Source organism: Wolffia australiana, chromosome 1 (assembly GCF_029677425.1).
Source record: "Wolffia australiana isolate 7733 chromosome 1, ASM2967742v1".
Taxonomy (NCBI): Eukaryota; Viridiplantae; Streptophyta; class Magnoliopsida; order Alismatales; family Araceae; genus Wolffia; species Wolffia australiana.
The window spans coordinates 25,566,001-25,574,492 of NC_135835.1; the positions used below are offsets into that span (position 1 = coordinate 25,566,001).

General features: G+C 42.1%; 1 pseudogene; it reads right to left on the reverse strand.

Moving 5' to 3' along the window:
* Positions 1 to 7,204: 7,204 nt before the first annotated feature.
* On the reverse strand, positions 7,205 to 8,077 carry LOC144716845 (AT-hook motif nuclear-localized protein 17 pseudogene; annotated as a pseudogene).
* Between the last annotated feature and the right edge of the window lie 415 nt (positions 8,078 to 8,492).

The following is an 8,492-nucleotide window of genomic DNA, read 5'->3' on the forward strand; positions in this document are numbered from 1 at the left end:
ATCTACAAGAGCATCAAAATGATCTGATGAAGAAGTGTAGATCCAGGAGCACCTCGATTGTGTGGATACTTCTACAGGCCCAACACGTGAATGACTTCAGAAAAATCTCTAAAGGGAGAAAATCAAAGGTAGAAGAAGTTTACCAGAAACTACACTTTATGTGTTGTGTTCTACTGATCTATTTGGTATCAATCATAACTATCATTGCACAAAAGAATTGTATAGCCCAAAGCCCAACACCATGGATAGATAGGTTAGCATAAGATGTGTAACTAGTGAGTGCAGAAAAAGGGCATCTTCCAGGTTCATCAAGTCAATAGCATGAGATGATAGGGACTAAGTTGGGCTAATTCACTCTACCGATGAAGGAGAAGTTGAAGTGCATAGTCTACGTGCGCTATTTGGGTTGAGCTTAATTGGAGATCTCTACTAGACCTCTATCAACACTATTGGTCATAGTTAACTGTATAATTTGGGTCTATTTATTCACCCATATCATGACCAATGAGGTTGACTCGATTAGTTTGGTTGGCTTATTCAACCCAACCAAGTTTGGCTAGGTCCATCAGCTGAATTCAACTAGTTATGGTCGGGTCAATTTGCTTGACCCGCCAGGTTTGGTCATGTTGGCTGAATTAACTTGGTATTGGTCTATTGTGTGTCATAAATCAACCTAACCTCAATCCATTGGGTCAGGTAGATAAGGCTGACCATCTTTAGTGGGCTAACTTGGCAAGGTCATATCTGCCAAATCATCCAAATTGTCTTGGCCAACCTATATGTCTTGTTGTCATAATCCACTCCATTAATATCATGGATTCCCTTGATGCAGCATTCAACGATGAAGATCGTGGTGGGTGTAAGGTAACATGGAAGGACACAATGCCATCATAAACTTATTTTATTAACTGATTTGATGGCTTTGGTGCAATAATAATAATAATAATAACAATAATAATAATATGTGGCCAATGTGACAGCTACGGGGACCAACAGTACAACTAGTACATCAAGTTCACCAAATAAATCCTGATTGAAAATAAAAAAATTAGCTAGCTTTTAAAATCAATTATTCATATAGAGTTGGGACGTGTAGTCAAACCATTAAATGAGTCATCCACATTCCTTCCCATGACAATGTGGATATTATCTTGACCCTTGATCAACACTAAAGTGGAAAGATTATTTTGGTCATCCTTAAAATCTCTCAGAATGAACCGGCAAATCCCAATTCGAGTAAAACTAGCTTGTTGCAATTAACAACTCTATCAGATTCGTGCTTATTGGTTGATGCCATTTTGGTTGTTCGATTTGAACTATTAAATTTAATGTTATTTTGGGAGGCCCCCCTGAATGTTCAATGCCACCAAGATATGAAAATAAGGGGCATGGATTGTGCCATGTGACATGTGGTCCTAACTCCGTTTCTATCAAATCAAGATTAAGGTATTATTGAAATCAACCCATTAGATAAGTCCTAACTATCAATTTGAAAGGCAGGGATGTGATCTATGGCTAAAGAGAACACATGATGGTCTACTGATTTTGCATCCAAGTCTACCCTTCACCCTATGCATGAATTCCAACCACACAAAGTAAAATATAATCCAAAGTCTATATTGTCCCTAATTGTCATTATAGGGATGGTAGGCTTAGTAGGACTTGAACTTAGAATATCACTGTGATGAGGGTTACCTTTCAACCAATTAAAACTACAAGCCCCTACTTATCTTCACATGAAAATTTCTCATTTTGAGAAGAGTAGAATGGCCAAAGCTTTGCTCCATCTGCTTCTTCTTCAATTGAGGTAAGGTTATGAAAGAGGTGATAAAGTTAAAGACCCAAAAAGTGGCCTGGCCCCATACTTTCTGACTCATGTAGAATCAAACAATGGGCAGGGCTCCCTAAATTATAATTTATTTATGTTCTCAGGTGTGACACAGACCTTTCTGTGTGAGGAGTAATTTAATTTCCTTCTTTGATAATGTTTTATGGTAAATTTAAAAAAATAAAAAAGGAAAAAAAAACAAATCATGTTAAAAGGTTCGGTTAATTTGTATCATGGAGATGAACACTTCAGTACAAAATTAGCTACTACACGAGGGGTCTGTCAGTTTAAATATAAAATACACAAACTTACTTGAAATATGAAAATCTTATGAAATGGAGGTGATGGGAAATACTTAAACATTTTACTTCTCTACTCCCTCATCCTCTCTCTCTCTCTCTTTTGTTTTCCCTTTCCTACTTTTTTAAGCTCTACTCACTCAACCACTTTCTTTGACTTTTCTCTTCTACCTATTCTCTCTTTTTCTCTCTGCTCTTTCACTCTCTCATCCAAGATCTTCCTGACCTTTTCCACATTTACCATTGCTCCCATGTTTTCTTTCTGTCACTCTCTTTTAACTATTGATGTTTCATTGGTTTTATTAATTGTATATTTTCTTTCCTTTAAAAGGGCCACGAGTTTGTTTGTAAGAACACCTTTTATATATTTATTGCAAGAAATGGTTTATTTGGAGAAGAGTAACATCCTGGTGGTAAAGGCAATAATAAAAGCCCCCAAACTTAAAGTATAACCACCAACATCTAGAAACCTTGGGCGTGTGACCCTTGATACCCATGTATCCACCGAGTTAATAACTTCATTGGCCAAATAAGCTTTAGTGGGATGACCTCATTAGTAAAAAATATCACTTGTAGTTTGATTAATCAAGGATCAATTAAACCAAATCGATCGGTTAAGTCACTTGCACGTGGGATGTCGAGCCGCACCATGTGCCCTTGAAGATACAATGGAGTATGATAACTCGCTCATGGAATATTATTTTCATCAGTTACCCAAGTATGTATGATTTATTATCCCCTTGACTTAGGGTATGGTTAACCATCAAACCCTAGTCGGTCATCTCAGTTATTACTGATGCATTTGGGAAATGATTGGAGAACTAATTCTCCCTTATTTCACTACCTAGCCAAGGACGTTATCACATCTATAGAGGGTGTACTATCCCATCTTGACCACTCAACTATCTTTGTGAACTTCTCACTACACCCAAAATAAGATGATTTGTAATTCCATGAATAAGAATTTGTAAGTCGTAATTAAGATGTCTTTGGTGTGTCAGGTCTATATGCCACTTATACTGCTATGCCATGAATCAATTTGATTGATCTTGAGATATAATAACATTTAGGTATTCATATGGATCAATTCAGTGAGCTGCTTCCCTCAGGAGCACCGACTATCTATCCCTAGTATTTCCACATAATGGCGATAGGATTGGCCATATTCATCATATCAGTGGAATTAGATAATGTTAGTTATCATACTCTTCATCCCCACTTTCGACATAACCCATTTATTTTGTCAACTCATATTCATCCCTTCTCTTCCACCCTTTCCATGCTACACATAATCATCTTCTCTCATCAACCTGATTCTTTTGATTCCAACTTATCCATATTATTCCATCCCTTTTTTTCTTTTAAACCCTTTTGTGGAGCTGGAGATCAACATCAATAAAGGCCATTCAACATCAGAATAATCAAGCTATTGGCTCCCTTTTCCGAGGTACTTTGTGTTACCTTAATTTTAAGAGACATGTTGGTTAACGATAATTATTGATTTTCTCTGAGTGTTTGTGTGATCTTATAGGTCTTTTGTTTTACACTTTAAGTAATTGTTCTTGAACCTCCTACTTTCATTAAATTAGGGATATCAGAGTCATTCCCTTATTTGTCATTGCTCAATCCCTAACTTTTGGATTCAAGCCCGTTCTTTAGGATCAAGCCCGTTCAGATCACCGTCACATAATAGTTTATTAATATTACTTGATGTTACTTAATATTTGCTCGGATTTCTTGCTTGACCCACATCAAGAGTCTATACTCATCTGAATACAAGATTTTTTGGGTTGATTCCAAATTATATGTTTTACCATCTCAGTGAGAAGAGTATATCATTTTTTGGCATGGGATAAAATGTGCATTTTTTAGAATTAGTAGACAACCACGAAGATGGTATCATATTTATTGGCTGCTGGATGAAGGCCCATGGTGAAATCCATGTCAATGTCATCCCAATGCTTTATGGGGATGGACAAGGGTTCATATTGTCCAACATCATATTCAATTTGCTTCCTCAGGGCATAGGTACAACGGAACATAGTGAGAGTGAGATATCGCGTTAGGCCAGACCAGAATAATTTTGTGTACTGCAACGACCGTTCTGGACTCCCCACGGGATCTTCTACGCCTCCTTGCTGGAGCTCCCATATAACAAAGTTGCTCTCGTTCTCTCCTCTCTCTCTCTCTCCTGCTTTCTCTTTTTCCTTCATACTTTACATCTATCCATCGATTTAGTTAAAGGCAAGACAACTGCAGGTATATATTAAGTGGATGAGACTAGTTAACACACTAAATCAGAGATAGATGGTCTTCATCACGTCAATTGAGGAACACAATGGTATCGGAAAGAGATACTTCTGATTAAAGCAGTCGTCATTTGTGGAAAGATTCTGTACTAGGACTAGAAATATTTCTTTGGATAAACACAGAGTATGGGGCATTCATAAACTTTTAACGGCCTCAGATTACGCAAGGAACAGCCTTCTGCCATCACTAGAATTCGTTTCGAAAGAGGTCGTTTTTTCATCAAGTAGCTAGGAACCAGGATTTGGGTTAAACGAACAGGAGAAATACCAGGTTCTTCAACATTTTTTCTAGCTCATGTCATTATATATGATGGAGAAATATCAGCTCATGCGGTTAAGCGAAAGGTTTCTAAGGAAGCAGTCACTTCATTTCATTATTTTGTTTTGCACTAACATCTTACAGAAAAAGAGTGCATGATGTGAAATGCAAGTTGAGGTTGCTTACGTTGGTCAACCTCCGCGGGTGACTGTCGCCGCATAAGAGAGAGAGAGAGAGAGATAGAGGGAGAGAGAGAGAGTGAGAGAGAGAGAGGGGGGGAGAGAGGGAGAGAAAGGAAGAGGGCCAGTGAGAGAGAGGGAGAGAAAGGGGGAGAGAGGGAGAGAAAGGAAGAGAGCCAGTGAGAGAGAGGGGGAAGAGAGAGTGAGAGAGAGCCAGAGGGAGAGAGATAGAGAGAGAGGGAGAGAAAGGGGGGAGAGAGGAGGGAAGAGAGAAAGATGAGGGAATAGAGAGAGAGAGAGAGTGAGTGAGTGAGAGAGAAAGCAAGAGTGAGAGATAAAGAGAGAGTGAGTGAGATAGATAAAAAGGGAGTGAGAGTGAGTGAGAGAGATAAAGAGAGAGTGAGAGTGAGTGAGAGATAAAGAGAGAGTGAGAGTGAGTGAGAGAGATAAAGAGAGAGTGAGAGTGAGTGAGAGATAAAGAGAGAGTGAGAGTGAGTGAGAGAGATAAAGAGAGAGTGAGAGTGAGTGATAGAGATAAAAAGAGAGTGAGAGTGAGTGAGAGAGAGTGAGTGGGAGAGATAATAAGAGGGTGAGAGTGAGTGAGAGAGATAAAAAGAGAGTGAGAGTGAGTGAGAGAGATAAAAAGAGAGTGGGAATGAGTGAGAGAGATATGGAGAGAGTGAGTGAGAGAGATAAAGAGAGAGTGAGTGAGAGATATAAAGAGTGTGAGAGAGAGTGAGTAAGAGAGATAAAGAGAGTGAGAGAGAGTGAGTGATAGAGATAAAGAGAGGTGAGAGAGAGTGAGAGAGAGAGAGAGAGAGTGATAGAGATTAAGAGAGGTGAGAGTGAGTGAGTGACTGAGTGAGAGAGCTAAAGAGAGAGTGAGAGAGAGAGATAAAGAGAGAGTGAGAGTGAGTGAGTGAGACTGTGAGAGAGAGAGAGAGAGTGAGAGCGAGGGAGAGAATGAGAGAGAAAGAGAGAGATAAATAAAAAGGCAAGGTAGAAAGGCGAGAGAAAAATGAAAAGAGAAAGAAAGATCTAGAAGAAGTGGACAGAGATCAGAAGGGTTGCCGTGGCCAGATAGAAATCACTGTTCCCCTTTATATCCCCGCCGTGTTTGTCTTTCTATCTTCCGACCTCTTTCTATCTCGAGGTCTTTGTCTTTCTCTACGTTTCTAGGGTTCGTGAAGGAACGACGAACGGGTGACTGAACGAAAGACCCATCCCGTCCAACCCTCAGACAGATACGGAAAGAAACAGCAGACTCTGAGACGGATGCTTATCGACACGCCGTTCCGCTCCGTTCTACTCTATCTTTAATAGCACTTGAGCTACTGCGAGAAACCCAGACTGGACACTTTTCGTCAACGCCCGCAATCAATTCTTCTTTCTCTTCCTCAATATTTGTATCTTGTTGTAGATCCTTAGCGGCTGAAGTCGTCGACTGACAGAAGAAAGAGTCAGGCCTACACTGTGACAACAGTCGGAGGATTAGACCGAGAAGGAAGGCCTGGGCGCCGTCTTTTACTACACTTGGGGGATCTAGAGCAAGAAGCTCGCAGCTGTCCACGTCCAACGTTGAACTGTTGAACAAGACACGTTAGCCCATGCGAAAAAGAGAGCTATTGGAACAGTAGATAGAGTAATGCCAATAGATTTGAAGGGCAACACTTGTCAAACTGTAAGACTCTCGTTCTCTCTCTTTCTCTCTCCCACTCTCTCTCTCTCTCCCACTCTGTGTGTGTGTCTCTCTCTCTCCCATTCTTTGTCTCTCTCTCTCCCACTCTCTCTCTCTCCCTCATCGCAAAAAATAACAAAAACATGTGGAAGATGTTGAACTGTCCAAAAATGTGAAGAAATTTAGGGGCTTTCTGAAATACGCAGAAGGGACAGTGAGATAGATAGATAGATAGAGAAAGTGGGATAGATAGAGAGAGAAATAGAAAAAGAGAGATCGATAGTGAGAACGAGAGATCGATAGGAAGAGAGAAATAGAGAAAGAGAGATCGATAGAGAGAGAGGGATAGAAAGAATGAGAGATCGACAAAGAGAACGAGAGATAGATAGAGGGAGAGAGAAAGAGAGAGAGAGAGGTAAGGATGATGGATAAAGCCACCATCGCAGTATAACAGTCCAACAGTACCACTGGAGATGCAAATCAGCTAATCTGCTTAAGTTTTTAATTTCCTTAAAATGCAGTTTTCATATTAATCATATGTATTTTTCTAGATTAAAGTTATCTGAGAGCTGATAATGCTGTGCGTTAATAGCTCTCTTTTTCGCATGGCACACACACTCCCTTTATCAGTTTTGTTGCGAAAAAAAAAAGAAAACCAATCACAATCTCCATGTAATCTCCTCTTCCCAAGGACTAACAAAGAACATAAATTCATTTTATACTACACCACCCATCACCTGGCAGGAAGAGGAAACAATCAAGCTCACATCAGAGAACAACTCCACTTTCTCCTCTCCAACAAAACTCTTCACTCCCTCTCTCAGAATTCAGAAATGCTGGTGAGGGTGAGGAATGGCAGGCCCAGGCCAGGGCAAAACTTCCTCCTTGAATGGGGGCTTCTCCCCAGAACCTGCCACGTGTGCCCTAACTTCCTCCTCTTCCTCCTCCTCCCCGGAAACGGGCAGTTTCTGATATTCCGGGCTGGCAAAGGTGGCAACGAACAGCAGTACAGGCCCAGCGGCCACCAATCCCCCAGCCAAGGCCCCTCCGATAACTTGCCCCTGTGGCCCAGCGAGAGAGACCGTAAACGGCGGCGAGGAAGAAGAAGAAGAAGAAGAAAGAGTGGAGGGGAGGAGAGTGCCGGAGAGAGAGAGCAAGTCGAAGCGGCCGAGGAGGGGGAGAGAGGACGAAGAGGGACGACGGAGGGTGACGTTGGAGACGGCGCCGGCGCCGCTGATGACGGAAACGCCGACGTTGCGGTGGCGGGCGAAGGCGGAGATGCAGTCGACGACGTCGGAGCCGGCGGCGAGCTCGAGCACGACGGGGCGCATGGCGGACTCGCTCTCGCGCGTGACCACGACCGGCGGTTTGGGCTTGTTCTTCGAGCCGGGCGGCCGGCCGCGGGGCTTCCTCGGCGCGGGCGTCAGCGCTTCGTCGTCGTCGGTTGTCGTCCGGCGAAGCGAGACAAGGCCCGGCGAGCCGTCGAGCTCTTCCGCCATGGAAAGGGTGTTGGAGTTTTTCGTTCTTTTTTTTTTTTTGGCTTTGTAGGGGGCTGCTGCGGTATTTATAAGGCGTTGAGATGGTGGGGAGGAGTGTGGTGTTAACTTTGGGGGTGTTGGGGTGCAGGGGAAGCGGTGTTCGTTTGGGTGCTTGCTTCTTTACTGCGCGGGCAACCCTCGCTCAATTGAAATTTCTGTCTGGTTGAGAGGGGGCGAGAGAGAAGGGAAAGCGAGGAGAGAGAAGAAATAGAGGAGGGAGTTGAGAGAGATGAGAGGGAAGAAATAGAGGAGGGAGTTGAGAGAGATGAGAGGGAAGAAATAGAGTAGAGAGATGAGAGAGAAGAAATAGAGAAGGGAGTTGAAAGAGAGATAGAGAAGAAATATAGTAGAGAGATGAGAGAGAGAGATAGAGAAGAAATAGAGTAGAGAGATGAGAGAGAA